General features: G+C 47.6%; 1 protein-coding gene and 1 pseudogene across 3 annotated transcripts in view; one reads left to right on the top strand and one right to left on the bottom strand.

The window, feature by feature from the left end:
• Positions 1-2931: 2931 nt before the first annotated feature.
• IFNAR2 (interferon alpha and beta receptor subunit 2) overlaps positions 2932-11585 on the top strand; it is a 32418-nt gene continuing 23764 nt past the window's right edge. Inside the window, exon 1 of one of the 3 annotated variants that reach the window (XM_044251007.1) lies at positions 2932-3051. The gene's annotated coding sequence lies outside the window, so the exon portion shown is untranslated. Of the gene's footprint in view, positions 3052-5184; positions 5405-11585 lie in introns of those variants that run through there. The other 2 variants (XM_044251005.1, XM_044251006.1) reach the window with 2 other exon arrangements.
• On the bottom strand, positions 4491-4615 carry LOC122910939 (annotated as a pseudogene).

Below are 11585 nucleotides of genomic sequence, written 5' to 3'. Positions count from 1 at the left end.
TCATCATTCCCAATTCCATGCCACATCTTAGCCTTGTTCTCAAACTTATTTTGCTTCTTCAGATTGTGTTTTTTCCTGGCCTTTTAGCAAGCTTTGTACTTTTCACTGAAAGCCAGACAGGTTGTATCAGATAACAGGAGCTGACCTAAATAACCATTTAGTGTGAGATGCTATGTTTACCTGGCTAAGAGTCTGTGTTTGATGTTTTCTGTACTTGTCAGAGAATTTTATTTGATCTAGTGTCTTCATTTTTGCCTCCCCTTTGGTTTTTGGGTTTCCCTAGAAACTCCCTCTTAAATAGAGTCATAATCTACTGTTACTGTTCTAGAGTTGTGTGGATGTGGTGGTAACATACTGTGAAGGGGAAAGATTCCATGATACTATGATTAAATCTCAGGGCTTGTTTTCCTTTCTGATGGGTCTGAGACTGGACTGTGACCTACAGAGGAGTTTCTTGGAATCCCACCCCTTTATTTTCTCTCCTATGATGATAGACAGGAAGGCTCAAGGGGACTGAGCTGTCTAATTCCCCTTGAGCAGGATCAGATTGGGTTCTGGTAGAATGACTGGTTCCCTTTGAAGGCAGGCTTTCATACAGAACATTCTGGGTGTATTCCAAAATGGTTACTCCCTCCCTCCCAAACAGGAGAGGAATTTCATGTTCACCAGGAGAAGCTGGCAGAGTACTTGGTGGAATGATCAAGAAACCGGGAGGACCCCACTAAGACTAGTTTTTAACTCTCGAGTTAGTCCATGCTCAGTCTTCAGCAGTGAGTCGAAAGCAGTTTAAGTTTTCTTAAGGTCTCAGAGATTTCCAATCCCTGTATACTGATTGTCTACATCGGCCTGTCTCTCCAGTTTTCAGGCTACAATTTGCCCTGGGACCCCTATTCACTGATGGACCTAAGGGGAGATTTTCAGTTGGTTCGGAATTTCTCTTGTGACGTGGAGTAACAATTTCTAAGCTCCTGACAATCGTGGAACATACTGTGTTTATTTTTTTAAATCTTTTCCCTCATCCTGCAAGTAAAAATACTTGGAAATTTGGAAAGTAAAAAAGAAGAAAATAAAAATCACCTCTGATAACCCAATCTGCAATTAATCCTTGTTATCATTTTTATCTATTTCTGTCTGTTGTATTTCCATTTGCATCCTTCATTTTATTTACTTATATAAAAGGATGCATACAACTACTGGGTATTGACCCTAAAGATACAAACGTAGTGATCTGAAGGGGTGCGAACACCCAAATGTTTATAGCAGCAATGACCACAATAGGCAAACTATGGAAAGAACCTAGATGTCCATCAACAGATGAATGAATAAAGAAGATGTGGTATATACACACAATGGAATACTATGCAGCCATCAAAAGAAATGAAATCCTGCTATTTGCCACGACGTGGATGGAACGTAGAGGGTATTATGCTTAGCAAAATAAGTCAATCGGAGAAAGACAACTATCATATGATCTCCCTGATATGAGGAAGTAGAGGTGCAACATGGGGGGACTTGAGGGGTAGTAAAAGAATAAATGAAACAAGATGGGATCGGGAGGGAGACAAACCATAAGAGACTCAATCTCATAAAACAAACTGAGGGTTGCGGGGAGGGGGGGTTGGGTAGGAGAGGGTGGTGGGGTTATGGACATTGGGGAGGGTATGTGCTATGGTGAGTGCTATGAAGTGTGCAAACCTGGCAATTCACAGACCTGTACTCCTGGGGCTAATAATACATTATATGTTTATTTAAAAAAATAAAAAAAAATTTTAAAAAGGACGCATACAATGGAGTATTGGCTTTCTCCCACTGTCAAGTACTATTTCTGCAGCTTCTCCAAAACTGCTGCTGAAGATATTATCAGTGTTGAATGTCTTTTATGAGGACACGAACCCGGTGATGAATTCCCTTCAGGTCTTACATGACTGCTAGAAATTCTGCTTCTCTGAAAGACAGGAAGCCGACAGACATCCTCTTATGATCATCTCTGTGCCTGTTGTAAAGAGGGGTCAGCAAATACTAGTTGACTGAATGTATGAAAATGTACCCTTTTCTAGCTACAAAAAGTATGAAACATCCTCTCCCCCTCTTCCTCAGAGGCGGGAAAGCTGACGGTGAGATTGAATGCTCAATGAGAATAATTTAGGGGTTTAGTGTATTTCTTTTCCTTCTCTTTCGAAAGGATTTTTAACATTCCCATATGAGTAGCCTTAACGTTTAAAATACACATACATTTTTGGAAATTGACAGGATATAAACAACAAATAAAATAATGAGGGACTATCTGTCCTCCCTCTTTACCTGCCCTGAACAAACGGAGGGAAAGACCCACAGATAAGGAGGGGGAAGTGAGTTGACCGCACTTGCGAAGGCCTGCCGGAACCTGGAACTGTACCAAGCCTTTGGTACCAACTCAGTCGTGGCTATATTTATCCCCGTTTTATTGATTGGAGAATTAGAATCAGAGCGTTCTATAGAACTCGTAAGTGGGGGAGCCAGGAGAGAACCCATTCGCTCATTCATTCATTCATTCAGTGTATTTTTACTGAGTGCATGAAAATACACTGAATGACGTGTACAGACGTCACGCGCTGTTCCAGCCCCTGAGGATCCCGCAGTAAACAAAAAGCCCAAACCCCGGGTCCCTTCCCCCACGGAGCTCCCGAGGGGAGGGTGCGAGGGGAGTGGTAAGAGGCGGCTCGATCAACGTCAGTAGAGGAACCAGCCGGGGCTCCGCCCCCGGCCCGCGCCCGGGCTTTCCACCAGCTGCCGGAGGCCGGCGCTCAGCGCGCGCACCCCCGTCGCGCACTCCAGCCACCCGGCGGGGAGAAAGTCCCGCGGATCGCCCTGGTGTCGTCCCCCGGCGGAGTCTGCGGCCCGCCCCGGGGCCCACCGCCCCCTCCGCCCGCCCGCGCCCGCCGCCAAGGCCGGGGCCGCCCGCAGCGCGTATCCGGGCCGTGGGCGCCGCAGCCGGAGGCGGAACGGCGGGGGCGCAGGCGGCGGCCTGGAGGCGAGCACCCCTGCGGGCAGCGGCGAAGCGACCTTGCCGAGGTAAAGGGCTGACGGGGTCGGGGCGTGGGGACCGCTAGGGCGCCGGACCTCTCGCTAAACGCCGCTTCCCGGAATCCCCCGCAGGCTCCGAGCCTCCCGCGGACTCAGCCTCCGCCCGCGCGGCTCCCTCCCCGCTGAGCTCCCGCCCTCCCGCTCCCCACAATCCCTCCGCCCCCCACACTCCCTCCGCCCCCCGACCCCGTCCCCCGCCCCCCCCCCGCCGTCCCCCGGCGGAAGGTCCCCGGCTGTCCCCCGCGTGCTCCGCTCCTCGCCGCCCCGGGAGCTCTCGGTCCTTGCACCCGGTCCCGCGCCCCCCACCCCGTTCCCACCAACGATGCCCCGGACACCCGGGCACCGGCGGCTGCGAGATGCGAGCCGCCACGAGTGTGAGAGTCAAATGCCTCAAGATCCACTGGGCCTTGCAAAACGGGGCTACCGGTTCAGGCCTCGGGGTCGGGGTCCGCGGCCCGCCCCCCGCGGGAACGGCCGGAGTTCACCAGCCTTGGCGGGCGTGCGGAGAGGGTCCCCAAGGGGCGACGGCGGCTGGGGTGTCCGGCGTCCTTCCAGACTCCTCGCTAAGAAGCAGAGGGGCGGGTTGAGGGGAGAGGGCGGGGAGGCCGAAGAGTGGCTCTGCTCCCGGGCCGGGGCACGAGGGGAACCGGGTGCCAGTCGAGGCTGGAGTTTCCACCGGGAGAGATCAGCCTGTTCAAAGCTGTCACCAGTTCCATCCATCAGCAGGCTTAGCTGGTGAGCGGTGGTTTATTGAACAACGCTAGGAATCCCAGGTCATTTTTTTTTCCTATTTATTTATTTATTTTTAAGATTTTATTTATCCATTTGACAGAGAGAGAAAGAGTGCACAAGCAGGGGGAGCGGCAGGCAGAGAGAGAAGGAAGCAGGCTCCCCAGGGAGCAGGGAGCCGCAGTCGGGGTTCGATCTCAGGAACCTGGGATCATGACCTGAGCTCAGCAGAGGCTGGGCCGCCCAGGCGCCCCTCATTTCTTTCTTTTAATATTTGTTTGACTTCCTTGCATTTGTTTGGGAGGAGGTCTAGAAGATAGTGTAACAGGCCAGCGGGGTCCGATCTGAGCCAGCTGTGCGGGGACGTGCAGAGCCGCGCTCTGGGAGCCTGGAGTCGGGCCCCGCTCCGCCAGCGTCTTACTCACTGAGCCTGGAGGCTACGACGCCCAGGCCGTGCCCTGTCCCACACCTTGGCACGGTTTCTAAGTACCCGCCCCTCCTCTCACTTGCAGTTCAGGTTTGGGGAAGCAAATGGGCGGAAGCGGAGGTCACACCAAAATCTGCGCTAAAGAAAACATCTTTTTTTTTTTTTGACAGACAGAGATCACAAGTAGGCAGAGAGGCAGGCAGAGAGAGAGGAGGAAGCAGGCTCCCCGCAGAGCAGAGAGCCCGATGCGGGACTCGATGCCAGGACCCTGAGATCATGACCTGAGCCGAAGGCAGCGGCTTAACCCACTGAGCCACCAAGAAAACATCTTTTAATTAGCAATAATCGCGCCTCGGATAAACCTCATTGGCTACGATACTGCCACTGCGCATCTTTTAAACTCTCCTAGCGGTATGGGCTTCCTGGATAAGGTTTGACCTGTTTGTTCCAGGAAAAGGCTTGAACTTTTAAGTTCTCTTGTTCACAAGCTGGCTTTCCACTTTAAAACATCAAAAAATCTGCCTGGCTCTTTTATTCTTACCCATATTTCCTCTGAAGTTCTTCATGTATTTATTGAAAAGTTAAAATCTCCCTGAAATTTGGTTCCTGTGATTTGACAAATGGTAATTAGTCTAAAAAAAAAAAAAAATTAGAGGGACGCTCCAGTGGCTCACTAGGTTAAGCATCTACCTTCAGCTCAGGTCATGATCCCCGAGTCCTGGGATCAAGTCCCACTCCCCGGCTTGTGCTCTTCCCCCTCTCATTCTGACAAATAAATAAATAAATAAAATCTTAAAACAAAATTAGAACCACATCCCGGGAGATAGTATTAGGAGTAAAACGCTCATTAAAATATATATTTCATCCCTCCCACTTGCGCTCAGAGCTGAACTAACTCATTTTCCTGTTACATTTATAAACCTTCATATGATTGAAGAACATGGCCTCGATCTTCTTTGACTCTCCGTCATCCTATGTCACCAAAACTACAATGTCATGGAGTCTAAGACGCACTTTTATATTATGTAACCAAGTGAGAAAAACACACCTTCTGATTTCAGAGCTGTTTGGATGTAAGAAAGAAATGTGCGGTTTATAATCTATAAAATGTAATCTGAGCAGAAGCGGAGCCTGACAGTATTTTCCCTGAGGATTCTTCATTCCTTCTGAGAGTGAAACTGACTGGTATGCAATTCTGGGGCCCCTGGGTGGCTCAGTCCTTAAGTGTCTGCCTTCCGCTCAGATCCTGATCCCAGGGTGCTGGGATCCAGCCCCATCTGGGGCTGCCTGCTCAGTGGGGAGCCTGCTTCTCTCTCTCCCACTCCCCTTGCTGTGTTCCTGCTGTCACTGTGTCTCTCTCTCTGCCAAATAAATAAATTTTTAAAAATCTTAAAAAAAAATTCAAGAAGTATAAAGGAAAACTAGTTCTTTGAGAAAGCTGGAGAGCTGAAGTGAGAGTCCAGAAGTCGACTGAGAAGTCAAGAGAAGGGAGGAAGAAAGAGAGAGAGGTGAGGAGTAGTTGAGAACCACTAAACGTTTTCTCCAGAGCGGGCAGGAAAATGAGGACACTTAGTTTCCCCGTAAGCCCGGGGACACGGGAGAGAGAATCTTAAGCATTGTCTTTGTTCTTGCTGTTTTAATTTTGAGGGTTTTTTCTTTAACATAGTTAAAATTTGGGACCCCTGGTGGCTCTGTGGGTTGAGCATCTAAGTCTTGGTTTCAGGTCAGGTCCTAATCTCAGGGTCGTGAGATCAAGCCTCATCTGGGGCTTCAAGCTCAGCACAGACTCTCCATGGGATTCTCTCCCTCTTCCTCTCCCCGGGGCCCGCCCTCCCTCTCTCTCAAATAAATAAATAACATCTTTAAATATACTTAAAATTTGAGTTGTACCTGACCACCAGAAACTATACCAGTAAGTCAACAACGATTGTAAAAAGCCTAATAAACAGGAAAGAAGATAACAGTGCCTTGACTGTACTTGACCTTCTAGTTCTTTGAGAGAAGGGCAGTGGTCAGAGGTCGTGAGATGGGGAAAGTCAGCAGGGCGAGTGGGAGCAGCAAAAGCCAGTGCCAGAATCAGGAGAACCAGCCAGAGGCCCAGTGGTGGTCTCTCCCTTACCTCTCCTCCAGAGACAATGAACAGAATCTTCCAGGAAAAAGCAGGGCTGGGGTAGCCTGACATCTCTCCCTCCCTTGAGTGAGCTCACCTGATCCCAGGGCCAGTCCTTTGGGCTCAGGAGACAGCCCAGTCCTTAGACAACAAGCTGGAAACAGGTGTGGAAGTTAAGGAGACAAGGAGGTTAAGATTTCACTGCTGTATCACAGTAACAGAAGACAAAGCCACCTAAGTGCCAGCAAGGTGACTAGAAGTGGTGGGGGAGGGGAATGGTAAGGAAGGGGGGAAAAAAAACAACATAGCTTGCCAGGAGTCTTACTACAAAATTACTATTACTCCTGGGTTAGGAGAAAATTTCTTCTAATAGCCTTATATTCTACAACTTGATAAAAATATGACTTCAAAAGGATAAACTCAAAGACCATAATATTTTAAACTGGGCTGGAATGGGAGATCGCAGACTTTAGGGGATAAATTGAGCATCATGGAAACATAATCACAGAAGTCAGAAGTATGAATAGATACTGCGGAAAGTAAAAGCATTTTTAATAGAGGAAAGACTTGATTCAAGTCAGTGAATGCTAATGAAAAGAAAGATCAAGTCAGTTAGTAAGATTCTGATGTGGAAGATAAACAAAGCATGACCAAGCATTAGTATAACTGGGGTTCCTGATGTAGGAAACCCACAAATGGGATTTAAAAAAGCACATAAAGATAAGAGAAAAGAAATTTTCTTGAAATTATGAAAAAAATGGTCTGTAGGCCAAAAGAACATTTTCCAGGAAATTACCACCTTCCAGGAAATTTCCATATGGGAATGCCCAGCACCAAGATATCTAAAGCGATTTAAAAAAATTTTAAAAGAAAATAATTATTTAGGAATCCAAAAAGAAGTAAACAAAAGAGGGGCGAACAAAGTCAAGCTGACCTCAGACTGTCTACCCAGAGTATGGGGTTGCTAAGAAGTGTTCTGAATGGAGGACACTGTCCCCAGGAGGACATTTTATCCAGCTAAGACGTCATTCAAGGTAAAAGTCAATTGGCAGGTCTTCTCAAATATGAAAGAGCCAAAGGAATTCAAGACCCAGTGAGCCCTCTTTGGGGAAAAAACTGCTGGGTTAGAAGAATCCAGTGAATTAGCAAAGTAAGAGTTAAATCAAAATAAAAGAATAAAAATAACGATAATAAATAAATAAATAAATAAATTGAAAAAAGGAATAAAAAAATAAATAAAGAACCCAAGCATAGAGAACTCATGCTTGAAAGGAGTGTTCATGGGTATTTATCTAAATGTGGAATTAATACCAGACAGCTTTGAAAATTGTAGATAGAATAAAAGGTGATTATTCTATCAATCTAGACACACAAAAAAAATAAAGCAAAAAAAGATATAAGGAGGTTGGGAGGAAAAGGAGAATAGTAAAGTTCTCTAGTTTGAAAGCGTGGGTCAATAAATATGGTTTAACGCAAAAGGTTCTGTGAACATATAAAACCCCAACTTTTCTTCCGTAAATTTTTTTTTTAAGCATTAGTGGGCTATCTTAGAAAGTTATTGTTTCCTAAAGAGAAAAATAATTCAAATTGCAACAATTCCTTTGGTCTTTCCTTCAGACTTTTTTCCCCCAAGTACAGTTAAATTTAGACAGAAGTGCTGTCTGTGTGTGTGTGTACGTATGTGCGTGTGTACTCATGCATAGAAAGATCTCTGGGATTATGTTCACCTGTAAATGATGGAACTATCTGGATGCTGAAATTTGTACTTTTATACATTCTTAATTTTTCTAATGAGCACACGAAAGAAGTGCTACATTTGAAACATCAACTGGAAACAAACATGCCACGATATTAACAATGGTTGATGCTGGGTGGTAGAAATAAGGATGCTTGTTACTTGCTTCTTTCTACTTTTTCCCTAATTTTCAGGGGAAAAAATTACGTAATCGCATTTGTGCAGTATTTCCAAATCTAGTCCATTCATTACTCATTGACGACCAATGCTATGCCAGGCATCAGGCCAGATGGAAGGAAAACCCCTTATGTTCTCCACCAGGGGACCGGGAGGCTCCTTGAGGGCTGGCTGGCTGGCTGGCTATTTAAGAGGAGCTGGAATTCAGGGAAGAGTCTCTTCACCCTACAATGTCCATTTGAGTGGGGCCCTGAAAACCAGCCATGTTGAGAGGTCAGAGGCTAGGGTCGCTCCCAGAAGAATGGAGGGGAGAGCCAGAGCAGGGTGAGGGACACCACAAGCTGGGCACCTGTGCAGGGCAGTGGCTCCTGGGAAAACTTCGAAGGCTGAGGACAACCTTGAATTCGACCCAAGGCGCTTGATGCCTTGTTAGGTGACCGTGAGCTACAGACTGTGGAGAGCCCAGAGCAAAACAGAAATGCAGGACCCCTATGTTTACAGAGCAAGAAGTACCACTGAAGGCCTTAAACTATAAAGCTTTTTCTTTTCTCTGATTTTCTCTGTCTCTCAACTTGTGGCTTTTGTATTTATTGTTTAATGTCTTCCTGAATTTTAAAAAAATTACATTATTAGCAGGAATTTCCCCCATTCGACTTTATACTGTGCAAAGCCAGATCTAAGAGCATTTCATTCCCATGGGGAATCATTGAATTACACAACTGGCATCTTACAGGGTACCTCGAGGGTACCTCGGACTAGCTAATAGGAGCGAACGCAGGCCAGACTCAGGAAGGAGAAGAGGGGTCCCCTCAGGCACACAGCCCCAGAAGCATTCCCTCATGCCGGGGGTACGGTCCCGGCCAGTGCAGCTCCCCGCAGGTGCCCAATGCCACCCCACCCTTTGCGACTCTGGGCACACATGCACTGGGGCCTGAGGAATGCTGGGATCCCCCTCCTGCTAGACACCCCACCCCGCAGGTCCGGGATGGGTTCTGGGGAAGTTAGCCCCAAATCCCTCCCACTCGAGGACCTTCTATCTCAACCCACCGCATAGAAGCAATGTCCAAAGGTCTTTAAACCCCTGCCCCTGGACATGCTAGGTACCTGGATCAAGGCTGACCTCGATGCTCACCCCTACCGGTCCAGCTAGCTGCACCCCCCCAGGTGGGTTACTGCCAGCCTGGAGGGGGGGCAACTGCCACTCGGGCGATGTGACCCAGCTGCACCACCACACAAAGTGCATCAGCGGTCGCCAGGGTAGAGGGAGAGGCCAGGCATGGGCCTGGGACCACCTCCAGTGGGGGCAGGGGGGCGAGACCAAGTGTGAGCTGAGGCTACCAGCTCCCCGTGTGTCCCGCTGTCCCATCAGACTTCACTAACAAAACACAAGTTCAAAGACAAAATGACTAAGAATTGCAGGACAGCCTCAGGAGAGCAGTAAAACAAGTGTGGATCCCTTCCACCTGGGGGACCCAGGACGCGAGGTGGGGGAAGGAGCGAAGCCAGCCCTGGCTGGCTACAGAGAAGAGACGGACAATAGCTTTGCTTTAGGAAAGCTGATTGGTAGTCAGGGAGTTTCCAGGCGCCTCATTAAACAACTGCGGGCAGGATGCCAAGAGACAGGAAATTAGATTTTCCAAACAACCAGGAATCTCATTACTGGACATTAGGCTGGAATTGGGGTATGGGTCATCAGAAACAAAGAAGGGAAGTAGACATCGCCTGGCCCACAGAGGATGAGGGACTTTTAATTGTGTAATTGTGTGTGGGTGTCCGCTGCGGAAGAAACCAAGTATTCTGTAGAACAAAGGTGAAGATTTTACCACCATCAAGAAAAGACAAAGGGGGGGGGGTGCCTGGGTGGCTCAGTGGGTTAAGCCTCTGCCTTCGGCTCAGGTCATGATCTCAGGGTCCTGGGATCAAGCCCCAAATCGGGCTCTCTGCTCAGCGGGGAGCCTGCTTCCTCCTCTCTCTCTGCCTGCCTCTCTGCCTACTTGTGATCTCTGTCAAATAAATAAAATCTTTAAAAAAAAAGAGAGAGAGAGAGAGAAAGAAAAGACAAGACAGAGGGGCAAGGGGCCACAGGGCAGATGGTCAGAGCAAGGTAGTGTCACCACCATCCCCCTCCCCCCGGGGCATTCTATACTCTAGGAGCGCCCAGCGTCTTAGGGAATGTCCATACCGGTGCAGGCCCTCGCCCGCAGTGAGGGTGGGAGATGACGTCACACATCACAGTTCTCTCTGTAGACCTTCGAAATGGGCACGGTATGATGGGATAGCTGGAGGCAGAGGAGCCTGGGTATGTCAATGGGCGGCGGAGTCTTCAGCAGGGATGGCAGTTTTAACCTGGAATCTCTTGGATTCCTCCAGGAGAGTACCTTGGGTGGGACGTGTTACCCTGGCAGTCCCGAGGACATTTTAAATTTGTTTTGAACTTCAACTCAAGTCTGCTGCTCTATGGTCCTTATTCAGTTCCAACTTGGGGCTTGATGCTGCTACAGTGTTGCGGGGGGACAGAATACCCAGAATTGGTAAAGCCCCGTTGCTTGGGTAGAGACAAAAGCCCTGAGGCAGAGAAGGAACAAGATCCATTGCCGGGCGGGGTTGGGGGGAGTGTTTCCATAAAACTCACGAAGAATTTCTCTCCATGGAATGATTTCTGACTATGACTCAAAAGGCAGATGCCAAGGAAGCTTTAAATCTGAAAACATAATGATTTTTTCTTTTTTTAAGCCAGGATGAGGGACACGGGGCTGGCTCAGTCGTCTGCCTTCAATCCAGGTCATGATCCCAAGTTCCTGGGATCGAGTCCCACATCAGGCTCCTTGCTCAGCTCTGCTTCTCCCTCTGCCTGCTACTCTCTCTGTTTGTGCTCTCTCTCTATCTCCCTGACAAATAAATAAATAAAATAATTTTTAAAGGAAAGAATCAGTTTTCTGATTCATATTTTTAAAACTTACAAATAAAATAAAAAATAAATAAGGCTGACATGAACAAATCAAAGGGCAAGGTGACAACAGAGGGGGAAAGAAGTGATTTGTATCAAAGACAAAGGGCCAGTTTCGCTCATAATTAAAAAGTTCCGACAAACAAACCAATAAGAAAAAAAGCTACAACTCAGTAGAAAAATGAGCAAAGATAGAGTTAACAAGAAAGAAAATGCAAATACCTCTTACATGTATAAAAAGTGGATACTCAACTCAGAATAAGAGAAATGCAAATTTATATTCGTCTGAAGATCATTTTTATTTATGAATCTGATTTGAAAAAGTCCAGGGGTGGGGCATATGAGTGGCTCAGTAGTTAATAGTCTGCCTTCGGCTCAGGTCATGATCCCAGAATCC

This window comes from Neovison vison, chromosome 6 (assembly GCF_020171115.1).
Source record: "Neovison vison isolate M4711 chromosome 6, ASM_NN_V1, whole genome shotgun sequence".
Lineage (NCBI taxonomy): Eukaryota > Metazoa > Chordata > Mammalia > Carnivora > Mustelidae > Neogale > Neogale vison.
Note: the sequence above shows the minus strand (reverse complement) of the source record. Positions and strands in the feature narration are given on the sequence as shown.